General features: G+C 48.0%; 1 protein-coding gene across 7 annotated transcripts in view; it reads left to right on the plus strand.

The window, feature by feature from the left end:
- Positions 1 to 768: 768 nt before the first annotated feature.
- The window catches only part of ZNF618 (zinc finger protein 618), a 91,656-nt gene continuing 76,130 nt past the window's right edge, over positions 769 to 16,294 (plus strand). For all 7 annotated transcript variants that reach the window (XM_026860200.1, XM_026860203.1, XM_026860202.1 and 4 more), the window contains exon 1: positions 769 to 808. The gene's annotated coding sequence lies outside the window, so the exon portion shown is untranslated. The remainder of the gene's footprint in view (positions 809 to 16,294) is intronic.

Consider the following 16,294-nt stretch of genomic DNA (forward strand, 5'->3'; position numbering starts at 1 on the left):
CTCGGCTTTTCAATTTCCTCAGTTATTAAATTTTAATTCAGTGCATTAGCATTTAAATTAAAAAAGGGTTTATTTTATCGAAATCGTTGGCTAGCCCCCATCCTGCTGCACATGAATTGCCTGTTTCTGCCATTTGCACAAAATGTGAAATGCAGCTAATATCTTTTAACTTGTGTTTGCACAAATTCAGAAATAAAATTTCTGGGTTTGGAATAATATTGTCTTTCCAAGGAAGCCTCTCATCAGAGAGCCGGGGGAAGGAGGTGAAAAGGAGACCCTGGTTACTCCCTGCTCAGCCCCTTCTGAAGGCCCAGAGGGGTTCAATTAGGCAAGTCAGCTAACGAAGGGAGGTGCTCTGGACCTGCCCCTCTAATCTAGGAGCCAGGCCATCTCATCTTGGATACAGCACTAAATTTGGCTATTTCTGCTTTATTTCCCTCCTGCACATGCTACATTTTTGGACAGGGGGGATCGCTACTTGAAACTTTGATAAAGAGCAATAAAATAATTCACGTGAGCAGCTGGAGAGTATCGACTCAGAAAATCGCCTCCATGGTGGGGCTGTGTCTGAAATCCTGCCCCAGCCTCCTGCAAACCTGGGTGTACCACGTCCCGCCAGCGCCGAGCACGGGGGGGGGTGTCACCCAGGAGGGAAGAACCCCAGGTGGTTTGGGTGCAGTGTGCTAGCAGGAAGAGTTTGGAAGGTGGTCTTGCCTTTCTTAACCTAAACAGCCTTTTTTTTTTGATGTCTTTTGTCCCCTTAGGCCGAGGAGAGCAACAGCAGTGGGCGGAGGAGCTCTTCCAGCAGGTAGGTGATGGTTTTCTTTGCTGGGTGGGACGTGGTGGGCAGGTGCAGCTCTGCTCGGCTGCGGCTCTCCATCTCGGAGATGGGTGGTGAAGGGTGACCCCAGGAGAGGGCTGAGCTGAGAGCCGTTAGAGCACAGTGTCCGTACGCCTTTTTTTGGATTCTGCTAAAAAGATAGATGCAAGAAGGATCATTGTGGCCTTGGGGGCTGGAAGGAGACATGATTTGCATGTAGTGGGGTGGTGTGGCTGAGTCCTCCCCAGCCCCGTGCCCATGCCAGGGTGCAGAATGAGGTTCTTCAGCCTGCTGCGGCAGTTGGATGTGGACACCCCCCTGCTCCCATGCAGAAGGAGAGGAGAGGGGTATCCCAGCACCCCAGCGCCCTCTGATCCTCCCGACGGGTGTTTCTGGTGGGTGTGGGCCCTGTAACATCCCTCCTGGGGACCCTGCTTCAGCTGCCCACTGGCTGCCCCCCCTTGGTGTACGTGGCCATGGTGGGTGCCCCGGGCGTGTGGCAGCTCCTGGCCGGCGTGTCCCAGCATCCCTGCGTGGGGCGGGGAGGAGACACGCAGCCCTGGCATGAGCAGCACGAGGAAGGCCTGGCACAAAGGAGAAGGATGTGCAGAGGTTGGGTCTGCCCTGTGCTGTGGTCTCTCCACCTCCTGCTCATGCTATAGGGCATCTTACCACGCTGGGATGCACTAGAGATGCTGCTTCTCAGTTCCTCTCCATCTCTACCTGGTGGGTCAGTCCAGGGCTGTGAAAGCATGCAAGAAGAGGCAGCTTCCTTTCTTGGCCAGGCACAAATTCCTTTTAGCTGGGTTTCCTCTGCAGAGCCACACTGAGGAGGTGGTGGGAGCCAAGAGCAAAGTGTGTCTTTGGTGACAGTAGGATTCAGATGGTCCTGAGCATGCTCAAAGCTGATTCCTGGTTGTCTGCCATCACAGAGTGGCAAACTCACCTCCCAGGTTTCAGAAATTCCTTGGTAAAAATACATAGAGACGTAGGAGATGATGCCAGGCTGAAAACGGGAGAAATACTGAAGATGCACCGGGAAGGCAAGTGTGTGGCTTGAGAAGGACAGCGGGCTGCAGCAGAGCAGAGAAACATCCGTGATTGTTGGAGAAGGTGGTAGGAAAGCCAGGGAGATGCCATCACGTGGTGAGGTGATGCACAGCTTGTTGCAGGGTGTGGGGACTGCTGAGCACCTGAGGTGCTTTTTAGGGTTACATCACATGAATGGGCTGCCACCAATTTGGCTGCCGTGGAAAGAAGCCAGCATGGTATATGGGGGCAGCACTGCGTCCTGGCATCATTGCCATCAGCATTACCTGCCCCTCCCTCGGCGAGGGCACAGTAGTGCGGGCAGCCCTGACCACTGCAGTGGCACAAGCAGTGAAGCTGTGACAGTGTGGCAGAAGCCACTGTCTCCGCATTGTGCGGGACGAGACCACCGTGGGTACACCTGGACAAGGTTTGCCGGTCGTCTCTGCAGGGCTCGGTGCCACTCCCCTGCCTGGGGAAGACCCCAGTGAGGCACAAGGCTTTTCTCTGGGCTCCCAGAGCCCCTGGCAGCAAAGCAATGAGCACCAACGCTCCCCCGGTGCTGCCTGCTGCCTTCACAGCTCAAGCCACATTTCATGTCCTCCCCTTTGCACTGCCAGTGATACCATCTCTCTGCTAACCCTATGCCAGAGCACCCTCCTCCTCTCCCTGGAGACTTGGAAGCACTGCTGAAGTTTTATCCCTCAGGTGAACCACATCATTCCACGTTAAAAGCCCAGTGCATTCTTCTGATCTCCAGAAGGCTGTGGTGCGGGTCCTCCCCCACCTCCCACTGCTGAAGGTGCACCAAGTGTTCCCAGCTGTGATGGCTGTGGTCCCTGCCCAGCACCCTTGAGCCCATCGAGCTCCACCGCTCGATGTTCCAGAATGCAATACCCTCATTACCAGCGGCTTTTCGGTACGGCGGCGCTGCCCGGCGTTGGTCGCCTCTGTGGTGCCTGCTGGGTTGGACTCGGCAGGGGTGGGAGGCTGGGCAGGCAGATTTTGTCAGTGGGGAGCATCGCTGGCATTGGGTTTCTTACCCAGAGGAAAATTTTCTCTTTTCCCATTTTTGGGGTGGCTCATCAGTGTGGTCCAGCAGCGCTTGCTCTCGGGACGCTGGGAATTGGCCTGAATGGAGCACTGGGAGAGCATAGGCTGAGGAGTGAGGGATAGGAACTGGGCATTGTTTCCTTCTCCCAAAGGAAGTCTTTATTCTGACTTCTAATTCAGTTTTGTAGCTCCTGCCAGAGGGTTTTGCAGAGCAGGTCGGTGGGCGTGTTCTCCGTGTGGGAGCTGACCCTTTGGGGTGTCCCCTGTGGGTCCCCCAGTGCGAGAGGTGCTCTTGGGCCCTGGGCATCCTCCTGAGTGTGAGCATGGCCTCCCCAAGGGTGGGCACCTGAGCACCTGTGGGGGTAGCAGAACTTCCCTCCCTTATCACTTACTTTGTACATACGTAGAGGAGTATGAGGCTGGCCATCACATCTTTTAGAAAAGTGGAAGCAAAATCCACTTCAGCATCCGCCTGACTGAACAAGAGGTGGTCAAAAAAGGGAAAATGACCAAGTCTGTTTAAAAAAAAATAAAATGCAATAAAAATTGTATATTTCAAAAAAGCTCTGTGAGTGACTGAAGGTTGAAATGTGGCTTTGACTGAATCTGTGAGGCTGTTAGTGGCTGGAGATACAAGATAGATGTTTTTCAAAGTTGTTGCTGCTTGAAACTCTCACTAATTGCAAGCTGTCGAGGAAACTTCTAACAATTAATTTATATCAGTAAAAATACAAGCAAAATAAGTTGCCAGGACAAGTTTTTCTTCAACTGTTTTTTTGGGGGGGGTTACTACAGCATGCTTGATCTTAATGTGGTGGCTATAGTATTGGGTTGATTCTGTTATTATTTATTTATTGTATTGAACGATTTTATTCTGTTTCAAGTAAACGTTTAAAGCTCTGAAGGCACAGGATTTTTGTGGTGTTATCCCCCCACAGCTCTGATCAGGCCTGTCTGCTGCCTTTGAAATAACATGGTTCAGTGCAGGCAGCTGTTTGCTGCTGAGAGTTGGTGGTGGCAGAAAGCCCTCACTATTCTCCTACCCTCTTAACTTCTGTGTGGTTTCTGTACCTCACTGTATGCTTATTAATGGGAAATTTTAAAAAGTGAAGAGAATTATTAGGAGCATAAAACCTCCCTCCTTTAAGGGAGCTAGATTGCCGTTTGCCTTGGAGAAGATGACACCTAAGAGACATGACAACATGACAAAGCTGTGCGTGTTTTTGAACACTCCAGAAAAGGTAGATCAGAGACTTCTTCCTTCCTTTTGCAAGTAAAAAAGAGTCAGTCAACAAAATCAAAAGGCAGCAAATTAGAAGCCAGTAAAAGGCAGGATGTTTTCTTACATGATGGGCAGTTAGCTGAGAGTTGTATGCTTGAGAGGGGCTCGGAAGGGACTCAGCTGGGACATGGCATCAGTAGGTGACATGGGCTCCTGTGGAGGAGACACATTGCCAAGGCATCACCCTGCTGCTATCTGATGCAGAGTCTCTTGAAGCTTCTTCTGAATCCCGTTCTGCTCATGATGGACCAGATTTGGTGTCACTTACTGGTGTGAGTCTGTGTGACAGTCCTGGAGGGCTTGGAGGGACCGGAGGGCAGTGTGGGAACAGCGTCTGGAGCTGCAGACCTCGGGGTAATCATTGGGAGTCTCCATAACATTACTGTAAACCTAACTACTTACCAGTAATTAATGTCAGCATTCAGATGGTGGGCTCTGGATCTTGACAAGAAATAATTGAAAAACCAAATGTGCAATTATGTCTGACAAGCAGCGTGTGCTTTTCTTGGTCACCAGAGCCTTGTGTAGTCATGTGTTAGACACGGTTTTATATAATTATTATTGTTTATATGGTGGGTGTCAGAGGAAGGAAGAATTTTAGTTTCAAGTCCTCTGTTGGCTATTTATTTTAAAGTCATTAGATTTGTTTTCAGACTTAACTACACTTAATGTGCGAGACTCCTGCTGAATAAATCAGACCCTGATATAGGAACTGCATCTGTTTGCGGAGGGAACAGAGCCAGCTGGAAGCTCAGCCCCCGTCTGCACCAGGGCTGTCACCAGCCGGGGAACCCACTCACAGCACAGATGTAGCTGTGCAGAAAAGCACTCCCGAAACAGAGGTAAAATCCCAGACCTTCTGGGGCTGTGAGCTGGCAGTGAGGTCACAGATGGGTCTCATCTTCATTGCAGCATTAGCAAGCACTGTGGTAGAGGTCCTGAAAAGGGTGGGAGGTCTCTTGGAGATGGGGGTCCAGCAGAAGGGCTCTGTGATGCTGGCCTGGAGGGAGGCAGAGTGCTGTGCAGGCAGGTGTGTTTCCAGAGGGTGCTTCAGGCTGGGATGTGGAGGTCTTCCAGCTCTGTCATGGTGCAGTTTTCTCCACTACACCAGACCAGGTGCTTAGGTAGTCTGGTTGTTTCAGTCTCCACCTTAGAAGATGTGGCTTTCCAGCTGGAGGAAAAGGTATCGAAAAGTGTTTGCACCTACTTTGCTCTTCTCAGTTCACCCTTCTCCAGCCTCACTGGTGGCATCTTTCCCTTTCCTTCCCACATTGCCTGCTCTGTCCGTGCAGTCACATCCTCCCTAGCAGTTCCTGTAACCCAAGGGCAGATCTGCCCTGGGATGGCACCAGCTCTTCTGCAGGCTCCTCATCCAGCTGATCAGTCCTCACCAGGTCCCCAAGCCTTTGGGGTGGACAACCTCCATCCATGCCCAAGCTGGAAGCTGTGGTTCTCTGAACCTCAAGAGAGGGCTGCACACCCTGTGGAGGGACAGGCCGAGAACTGAGTGTTTTCAAGAAGCAAATTGATAATTGTTTCCCCTTTCTTTAAAAGGCTGCCTGTGGGATTTTCAGTCCCAGGGTATAAAGAGCTTCAGACCCATCCTGTGGTAGAAAGAGAAAACTAGTCATACTTTGGCAAGGTACTGAATAAGCTGTGGTGCTCTCTGAAGGGTTCTCACCAGCCATCTTCAAACAGAAGGAAACAAACCAACCAGCACAACTCCCCTCCCCCCAAAAAGTCCCCTCCAGCCGATTTAAGAGAAGCGGATAGTTCTGTGACCAAGTGCAGAAGCTGTGGGCAACCCAAGCAGGTTTCCTTGAAACCTGAAAGAAGGTCAGATGTACACGTACAAAGACGCAACAGCACACAGACACATCCAGGCTCCCACGGGACCGGCATGTTTTCTGTGTAGTGCACACCAGTTTGCCAAACGCCAGAGTCTCAGAGGGCTTCGGATGGTGTGAGGTAGAGAAACGTCTTTTTCTGAAGCCATAAAATACTGAGACGTGGTAGCTATAATGTCTTCAGCAAAGCTGAGCTACCAGGAAGTTGTTTTCCTTGGGCCACCCCCACTGCTGACCAGCTTGGCATTGTTCTGATAACGGTGTAGAGCCTCAGAGCTTGTTTACATTAAGTGCTTGTGTATCTGCAGCAGCAGGACATCTACCACCTCATTTGTATTGATCCCCAGCTGGAGAGTTTACCCAGTTCCAAGGTCCTGTCTCCTTTTCTGTCTGTCTTTTCCCATTGCTCATTTTATCCCATTCATCCTGCGGCCGTGCTGGGGCAGTGGCACAGTCCAGCATAGGCTCCTCGTGGCTGTGTTGGGGGACCTGTGGACATTTGCAGACAGTTGTCACCCCCTCAGTCATTTCTTAGTCAAGCAACATAAAGCTCTTCCACCGATATGAATAAACCCTTAATATATTCTCTTTGTTTTTCCCTGAATTTCTTTGCCTCTGTTGACATTTCCGTGCTTGGAAATTTAAAGATGCTGGCAGCTATTCCATTATCATCTTAAATTTATTTTTTTAACCTGCATCATTTGTATGTGGCATTTTTTATCTGACTGAATTCTTTTGCTTTTGGCAAACAGTGTGCGTTTGTTTTCTCTTGGATAAGCCAAATTTTTTTTATATTTGGTTAGACTTTCCTCTTCAAACCATCCTCAAGATATTCCTAATAAGGTCTGAAGGGAATTTGTTTTGCTAATACCTTAGGAATTCTTTGTGGCTCTCGACTATTGTTCTGGTTTGTATTTTAATGTTTAATTTCCAGAGGAGAGGCAGCCTGATTTGGTCCTGTAGTTTACCTTTTCTGAAGGATTTGGAGCTGCCAAGCATCCCTTGAGGAATGAGTGCACAATTAAATTCCTCTTATTCTTACAGAAGTGGTGTTTGTTGTCAGCAAAGGTTGTGTGTTTTAGTAGACCAAGATAGTTGGAAAAATTAGGTATGCTGCTTTGTTTGTTTTCCCTAGATTTTAGCACTGACACCACACCACAAGCTGCCACTGAATGTTGTGTTACTTATTTTGGGGATTTTATAAGCTGTTGCTTTTGTTTATAAGAGCTGGCTGCCCTTAGAGGCGGGTAGTGATCCTACTTGAGGCATCTCTCTTCTAAAAAGCCTTTAGGTCCTTCTAAATTTATGAACCCCATAATAATACTGGTATTTATTGAGCAAATTTCTTCCAGGAACACCTAAATGGCAGTTACTGTTATCCTTCTGCCTGCAGAAGGATGTGGTCTCATGCTCTGATTTCAGTTTATTTGGGGGTCAGAAAGCAGCAAACTTAAATGTCCCAGATAAGGACAAGGTTTTGGGCTGCTTCTCTTGCCTCAGAAATTTTCTTTGCATGCCCAGTTAGTGTGATATCCCCAAGTCTAATTGCTTGATCTCAATCATGGGCCTCACAGCCTTTGAGAGTTGCACACTCATCCTGGTTAGCTTCAGCTTATTTTGGTCAGCTTACAAGTGATCAGTGCATTCATGAAAGTCATGTATGGCAAAGGGTGGATCCACCAGCCTTGTGAAGAAAACCAACCAGCCAACCAAGGAGACAGCCTGAAGGACCATGGACAAAACAAGTAGAGATTTGAAGTAGCGCTTGGAATGTGGCAGTGACCTTGAAGTCCTTAAATCATGAAGTTTACAAGAGCATGCTGCATGTGGAAGATGCCCTGAAGCTCTGATCAGCTTTTTCTTTTCTTCTGTTCTTTAGCAAATTTTCACTCTTCTACCACTGATGGAGGAAGGAGTTCCCATTCCCTAAAACAACTTCAGAAAAGGAGTGAACAGGTTTTTTCCTATAACGTTTGCTTTCAGAGGTTAAACCCACGCTTTGAGAATACACAGTGACATCTTGGGAAGTGGTAATTGTGAAGAGAAATGAAATCCCCTGGTGGAAAATTTGGATTTCAGACACATGCACCAGCATGTGCTGCCACTGTGTGTGTTAAAGAGTGCTGGTGGCATCCTTTGTCTGTGTTTCAACATGTGGACAGGTTCCCAGATGTTCATGGAAAGAGTCAAGAGTTAGAAGGCATATTTTAGGGTGTCTACAAATCTACATCAAGGAATTGTGGAATAGGTTGTTTTTTCCTGTGGAGGGGAGATTCCCAGTCACAGGATCTCTTTTCCAGCAAACCAATGGTCAGAGGCAGCAATCCACACTGGAAGTGTGGTGCCTGTTTTGGAAAATAATTACTCAGAGTAGGGACCCAGGAATGTGATGGTTGCTCCAGCAGTTGATGCATCAGAGTCAAGACAGCCTCTCTAAAAGAGGCACTGGCTCAAGCTGCAGATGTAGTTTGACAGAGGAACAGCTCTGGGAGTGGTGACACAGGAGGTTGGGTTGGATGAGTATGTCAGTCACTTTGGCTTTCAAGTCTGTGAGGGAACATCTCAAAGCTGAAGCAGGAGGCATGGAGACTAGAAGCAAAGTGCTCAGCTGTAACACTGGAAAAAATAGCTCCTGTGTTTTCTCTCTTTTAACCCTGAACTTGAAAATCTTTCTGCTTAGTAATGTCTTCAAAAGGGATGCCCCTGATGAAGGACACCGGGCAGTTCCTCTGTTTCCTGACCTGCTCTACTTCCCTCCTCCTGGTGTAAGGCACGTTGCCCACGCAGCTGGGCTGCCCCAGGGAGCAAATAAGAGCTATGGTGAGGGGGTAGGAAGGCCACCACAACTAATTTATTGCACAAGGAGATTTTGAATTTACATCGTTCTTCTTCTGTCTCGCATCATCTCCATGTAAAATGAGAGTTCATTTACATCTGTTCTGTCCATTCTACTTCCCTTGGCTCCAGTGATGGCAGGAACCTTCTGGTTGGCCCAGTTTCAGCCTCCCTCATTTTTGCTCCCTTTCCTTTCTGACAGCTGAGGCCTTTTGTTGTGGCATGGGACAAGCCAACTTCACATGGGTTTCAAGAAGGCAAGTTGTAACATCATGCTGATGACACTGTCCCAGTGGGCTCTGTGTGTTCCTTCAGGTGCCCACTGCACCGTCCTCGTTACTGTGCTCCTCTGAAGCTCTTTGGTCCTGCAGACCAGAGGAGTGTACCAAGGACCATACAGGAGTGTGTTGCAGTAGTGTAAATGGGCACACAGGATGCTCTGCCGAGGGGGAGTCAGGTATCACCATCCCTGATATCCTCAAGGTGTTAGTGGTATGTCTTTGGATTTTGCAGCTTGAGTGGTGTCCAGGAAAAAACTGAAGATGCTCCACATCTGCTCCTGGGGTGGAAGAGTTTTGTTTGTAGGTGTTGATTCAGAGCAGTATGTCCTCCTCCACATTTGTTTCCTTTTCCTCTCCTTTTGAGGAGAATATACACAGGAGCTGACGTTAAAGACTGATTCTCCACTGATCTCCCTTTGCCCCTCCCCAAAAGCTCAGCAGGATGTGTGCTATAAAAATAGCCTCATTAGAAGCCATCTGAGTACATATGCAATCACAGATCACTCAAAAGGGAGCACAGTGCATGCATGTTTCTGTTGCTGTCTTCAGAGAATTACATGACAAATTATTCCTAGCTGGAAGAAATGTCCTTTTATAATTGGGTTTTTTTCTCATTCTTTCATAAGGGAGGAGTGTGTGTTTTTTAAGTAGCTTTTAGTCACTTTTATTATTTATGAGAATGCTACTCCAGATCAGAAAAAGCAAACTGCAGACGTGAGTTTCTTCTGGCTGCAGCATCTGATGGGCCCCATTTGCGTTCAGGCATTGACGGTTCTGCTTATCACAGCCAGAGAGAAACCCTCTCCAAAGATGGCAACAGCACCGTATTGCAGCTCTTCAGATTTCACTCCCGTCTTCTCCTTTCCTTCTTTCAGAGGAGGCTGGCTGGAAGGGGGGCTGCTAGCTTCATGGGTAGAGGGTTACCATGCAGAGGAGACCGGTGTGAAGTCAGCCGTTTCCTTTCTGTCCTTCCATCTTGAAGAGATCTTTGCATTGCCCTTGTGTTGCTCCTGACACTGATGCTGGTGAGGCATCATCCAGGCTACTCAGCTTTCTAGCCAAAATTGTACTTCTGGCACAGTCATTGGTCCGTATTATCTTGCTGCATTGTCCATCCATGCTAAAGCCTCAGGCCTTTATGAACTATCATGTGTGCAAGACCAAGGGAAGCTGTACCTAAATGGGTCCAGGAACCCATTTTTACCCCATCCTTTGCAGTTCCCCAGGATCAGTCTTCATCAAGGCCTCCTTAAATTTATTCTGCCTTCCCATGCTTGTGTTTGACATGAAAGTGGCCGTACCGTCATCGGAAGATGAAAGTCTGATGATCAAAGCAGGCAGCAATGTTAAAATGAGCATTGTGAGATGGCAGAGCTGGTAATACAGTAATTGGCGATGTGGCCTACTTAGTCAGAGTGATACATGCAAGTGCAGTATTTGTTTGCCTCTTTAGTATTTAAAATCCACAGAGTTTGTTCAGAAAGAGAAACAGTACCTCACCTGTAGAAGCAAGCAGGCATGCCATTGAGTGACAGTGTGAGAAACGTGATCCCAAGGCTTCTGCCTCCTCTCCTCGCCAAGGCAGAGCCTCTTGGATTGCCAAGCTCCACAACTCAGTAAAGACAAGACGTTAAACAGCAAAGGAGGTTGGTATCTCCCAAGAAAGCACCAAGACGTGGAGAAGAAGTTAGATGCACTCTGTAGAAGGAGGTGGGGTTTCAGCCAGATGTGCCTGTGCACTCTGCTAATCTCTGGTCTGATTTCTCTGAGAAGTTTTTGTCCTGTACAAACAGTGCTTTGTTTGAGGCATGTCCTCTTCCCAGGGAACATCACGCCATGGATGTTAAATGCAGGTTGGACCTGCACACGCAGCAGATCCCTGGAAGGCCACACTTGAACACGAGAATTGCATTGTTTCACCCAGAAGAGTGCTGGCATGAGGCTGGGGAATGTGTCCAGAGCCACCGTGAGAGGGACGGGGCAGGTGCCCAGGAGGGGGATCTGACTCATGGGAGCTTCTCCCTCAGTTCCTGTGTGCTGCTGTCTCCACCAGGTGGAGGCTCTGACCACACTACTGGCACCAGTGTGTCACCCATCAGTGCCCTGCAGGAATTCAGGAGATGGGGCCCATCTCTGCCTTAGCACAGTGTGAGCTCTGTGCCTCATTGTCACAGTGCTCAGAGACGTGGTCACCTCATGGTTCATTGTGGAGTACTTCTGCTTCCAGGAGCAAGTACCGGTGCTTGAGTTAGCTGATGTCCTGGAAGCTGCGTGGTCCTCTTCTCTCTGTGTGCCCCCACCCAAAACCAGTAAGACTTGCTTCTAGCCTTTGGATCTGCAGAACTGAAAATTCACTCCTAGTCTTACTTATCCTCTTTTTGACACCTCTCCAGGAGTTGTGCATCAGCTCAAACGGCGCTGCATGTGCGAGAGGAGTGACAGAACCAGGTCTGGACACGGTGGTGCTGGGGCCTGATTTGTTCTCTGTCACCTTGGATCTTGGGGGGAATTTCTGGAGAAGAGATATGTTCTGGATCTGCTGCTGTTCATCCTCATTTGGAGGCACTTTATGGCTGCTCAGAAGCAGGGGAGGCAAAACTCAGCACAACGCCAAGCAAGTGCAGCATAACAGGCTTGCACAGGCTGCAAGCTCCAAGGACCAAAGGGGTTGGTAAAGAAATGATGCTTTACTGGGTCACCTCTCTTGGGTCAGTGCAGGTGTTCCCTCATGGCTTGATGCCATACGGGATGGAGATGTGGTGAATGCTGTCTTCTAAGTGAGACCTCGTTCTGCTGTAGCTGTGCATGTACTTCTCTCTGTCCCATCTGAAGTTTTCCAGTATCAGTAATTTTCTTTTCTTTCCTGTTTTGCTCCATAATGTTGGTAGCGTTTGCCCAGCCAAACCAGGAGGATTCAAATTCTACACTGTCCCATGAGGATTGTTCCTTCAACCCAGCTCCCCCCTGCCATGCTGGGGACAATTATACCCAGGTCAGCAGAGCATCACTGCAGCAAATTGGATAACTGAGCTTCAGAGCCCAGAAGCCTGGACTGATCCTAGTTTGCTCTGCAGGAGCACTAATGGGATTTCACATGGAACCAGAAGAAAGTGATGCTGGTTCTTGCTAGGACAGCTGTCTTCCACCATTCCTGCCACCTTCTCTCCAAAGCTGCGTAGCCCCCAGCAGAAGCACTGCGTGAGCTTTTTGAGAGCTCAGGCCTGCTGGCAGGGGTTTCAGTGCTGCTCCGCGGGGTGTGCTGCCAGCAGAAGCTCTCTGTCAGCCCTGCACCTCCTGGCCTGGAAAGGGACCCACCTTCATGCTTGGGGAGCTTTTTGGTTGCAGTGTCCAAGCAGAGTGAGAGATTGAACTGTCACTGGACAGTCACTGCTAGCAAGAGGCCAGTAAGAGTTGAACCCATTGCTGTCAGGATGGTGTTTGGTCATCTTCAGACAAGTTCTCCTGTGTGGTCTGTCCATCAGTCCTTTGGAGGCTGTCAGAATGGAGGTGACGCAGATGTTCTTCCCTTGCAGGGAAGGTAGAAGAGGTCCATTGCCTTCACCTGCTGTTACGAGCAGCTGGTGATGTCCCTCTCGTGCATCATATGAAGCAATCAGAGTCTTCTGGCTCCTCTCTCCTGTGTAGCACATCACAGGAAAAGGAAGGAGTGCTGGGACTGTGTTGCTGTTTGATTGTATTTATTTTAAGGTACTATGCAGTGCCATAACATTCCTCTGAACATTGAGCTGGAGAGAGTCTGCAGTTGAAGTTTGTCTAAAGCTTGACTAAAACCAGTGTCTAGAAAACCTCTGCAAGGTACAAAATAATAAGAGTAACGTGAGAACACAGCTCTTCCTTCTTAAGCGGAAGAGTAGTGGCCAGGACAAGGTAGCTAAAACTGCTCGCAGGTGGTGTGGGACTGATCCCAGCCTGGCGTGAGTCAGCTGAAGGCTTGCATTTGGGATGGTGTTTCCTGCATTTTGGCTTGCCCAGTCCAGATGCTGGGGCCCTTGGTGCTGTGAAACAAGGTCTGGCTCATGCAATAAAACGCCGGCACCTCAGGGTGTCAGCAGAGAATGTGTGTCCTGGGGCTGCCGCGGCCAGGGGGAGCGGGAGCCAGGTGCAACAAGGGGATGCTGCCAGGGGCAGCTACAGCCCTTCTGTGCATACATGCATGTGTGTGTGCGCGCATATACGTATACACACATTTATATATAGATGTTATTTTTATAGATACATAAGAAAAAAAATCATAATGCTTATAATCTCTTCCCTTTCTGCCACCTTAGAGCTCTTTCCCTGGGATCCGAGTGGGATGCGGGGCTGTGCAGGGTCACTGGGCGGTGCATTGAGGGGCTGTGGGTTCACGTCCCTGACACACCCAGGACATCTGCTGGCTGCTGCCTTTCTCTGTCCTAGAAAGTGCCTGAAGACAGAGGATGTCTCTGTTTGTTGTAAAATTGTTGTAAGGTTGTTGTAAAAATGGAGTGTTGCTATGTTTTTTATGCTTTTGCTTATTTTGGTTTTGAGAGGATCAGCAAGTTTCTTCCAGGGCTTCTGTGTTGTGAAATCATGCAGAAGATGGTGGCTGAAATATCTGGGGTTGGTGTCCTGTACACCAGGTACCTGCTCAGGCTTATGAGGCAGGGATCAATGTTGGATGAATAGTATTGCTTTCCGTTAATATTTGCAGGTTTAGGTCCCACTTAAGAGCACACAGCCCAGTTGCTTTCTTGGCAGAGACGGATCCAGAAAGTCAGCATGTGTGAAAAGTTTTTGAGAGTCGATTGGTCTGATCTAATAATTTATATATTCCTACACCTTCAGGCCATGGTCTGACCAGTGCACGTCTGTACTGAGCCCAGTAACCCAGGGCCAGACAGATGTGGATACTCTGGGTTTGAAGACCTGGAGAGATAAATTCTCCCTGAGCACATCCTTTGGAAAATGGTTGTTCCAGTGGACCACCATCTGTGCTAATATTTTATGCCTCATTTCAATTGGTTCCAGCAATGAGCTCGCACTCTACTCTTTATTGCCAAATGAAGGAAAAACAATATTTTCTCCCCATGAAGATAATAATATGCAGCAATCAAGTAATCTCTCAGTCTTCCCTTTGGCATGAGAAATGCATTGAAGTTGTTTGGTCTCACAAAGTTATAAAGTCTCTTTTCCTGGACTCGAACCATTTCAGTGCCTCTTTTTTGAACCATCTCCAGCTTTTCTAATCACCTTTTAAAAACAAGGGCGTTCAGTCTGTCTGCAGCATGCTGGGACTTGCTTTATCACGACTTTGTACAGGGAGAAAATTGCCTCCTTGTTCCCATCTCAGGCATGTGTATCTGATAATTTTGTTAGTCCTTTAGGCCAGTGTGGCTCTGTGTGGCTGCAGTCCGACCTGCCTTCTGGCATCACAGCTGTGTGTGGGTGCTGCTCCTGGGTGCACCCATGTTCCTGGACACATTTGACTCTGCTACAACTGCTTGGCTTGGGCAGAGCCAGCTTAGTGATGGATCCACTGGCGTTGGTTTCCCTTTTCACAACCATTGGTCTCCACCCCTCCATGGGTCACCTGTGGTTTTTAGCAACAGCTATGTTGAATTTAATTCCAGAGCATTAATTAATCTGTCCCATGTGAACCATTTCAGGAGCCCCATGGAAATAGCTCTATTCCAGGAGCAGTACACTTGAGGACAGCGTTCTACCTTGTGGCACGTGGCCTGTGTGTTGCTTCATGCTATGTAGTGCTGATTTGTTTTATATCTGAATGTGGCGCAATGCAAAGCTGGGCGCTCTCAGGTCTCTTATATTCTTACTCAATTTATAATCTCCTTAGAAAGCCGTATCCTTAGCCTCACTGCTAGTTGTATTAGCTTTTAATTCCACATCACCTGGCTCCTATATTGATTTTTATGTTGTTTTGTCCAGGATTAGCAAGTACATGTTGCTGTACCATCTATAACAGGGAATCATACTGGATTAACTGTGATCTTCCTCCACTGTCCTCACCAAAGGAGGGATGTTTTTTTGCTCCACCCAGTGGCTTTTCACACCTTCTGGTTTGGTTGATTTGCAGTTAGTCCCACCCTTTTCTGATTGCTGTGTCTTTTGTACTTGTGCTCCTGGCTCGTCCCTTTCCCTTGGCTTTAGAATGGGTGCTCAGCCACGCTTGTGGTCGGGTGAGATTGATGGACCTTTTGGACATCCAATAATATTACCATAAGATCATCCAGTTTTCGACCACATTTTCTCAGTCTTAATTCATCTTTCTGACTTGTAAAAGCCCTGGATGATTTTGGGAGCATTGGTGGGGGGATATGTGAGGAGGATGGGAGTGAGTGGAGAGGCAGGTCAAGGCTAATTCTCTCTGTTTAGGGGCTATTAATTGTACATTTCATTCCATAATGAGAATGAAGGGATGAATAATAAAATATCTGGTGATGTGATATGACTGACCCATTTTGAAATAGCAACTCCATGTCTGTGTAGGAGGTTGTGCAGTAATTATTGCAGAAGATTGTTCTCTTCGTTCATCTGCTCCTCTCATCTCCATCCTCCCAGGATTACCCGCTGGACACTTTCACCTTCAGTTGCAGCATTTTGATTTCCCTACCAATCTATAACCAATATCAGAAACCATTTTAGGTGTTAGTTGTTCTAACGTTTTAATTCATGCTTTGTTCTGACTTTATATGATGTTCCAAGCAGTAGGATTTTCTTCTCTTTCACTATTGCGTGGTCTAATAACTCTCATCCATAAGTTCAGTCTGTTTTCATTTAATTGTATCTATTACTTCTGCTTTAAAAGTTTTCAAACACCTTTGGCTGTTCCCAGTGTTTACATGATTCTAAATATGTCACAGTCTTAAAATCTCTCTTTCTGGGTAGTCTAAGCTATTGTTACCTATTTAGTGCTTCTGATTTCTGCATAGACTGAACCAGCAATTATTTTATCTTTGCACTACATGTTGGAATTTATTAATAACCAGTCTTAAAAACAAGGAACCCATAATGAGCAGTGGGATGGTGCATTTGGAAAAGGCTCCACACTGGATTATTACCTGGTCCTCATCTGTCGTGCTCAAAATCCCTCTGCCTTTTGCCACCATATCGCTTGTTGATGTTGTTTTACAGCTGGGGGGGGTCC

Source organism: Athene cunicularia, assembly GCF_003259725.1.
Source record: "Athene cunicularia isolate RWA chromosome 17 unlocalized genomic scaffold, athCun1 chr17_part1, whole genome shotgun sequence".
NCBI lineage: Eukaryota > Metazoa > Chordata > Aves > Strigiformes > Strigidae > Athene > Athene cunicularia.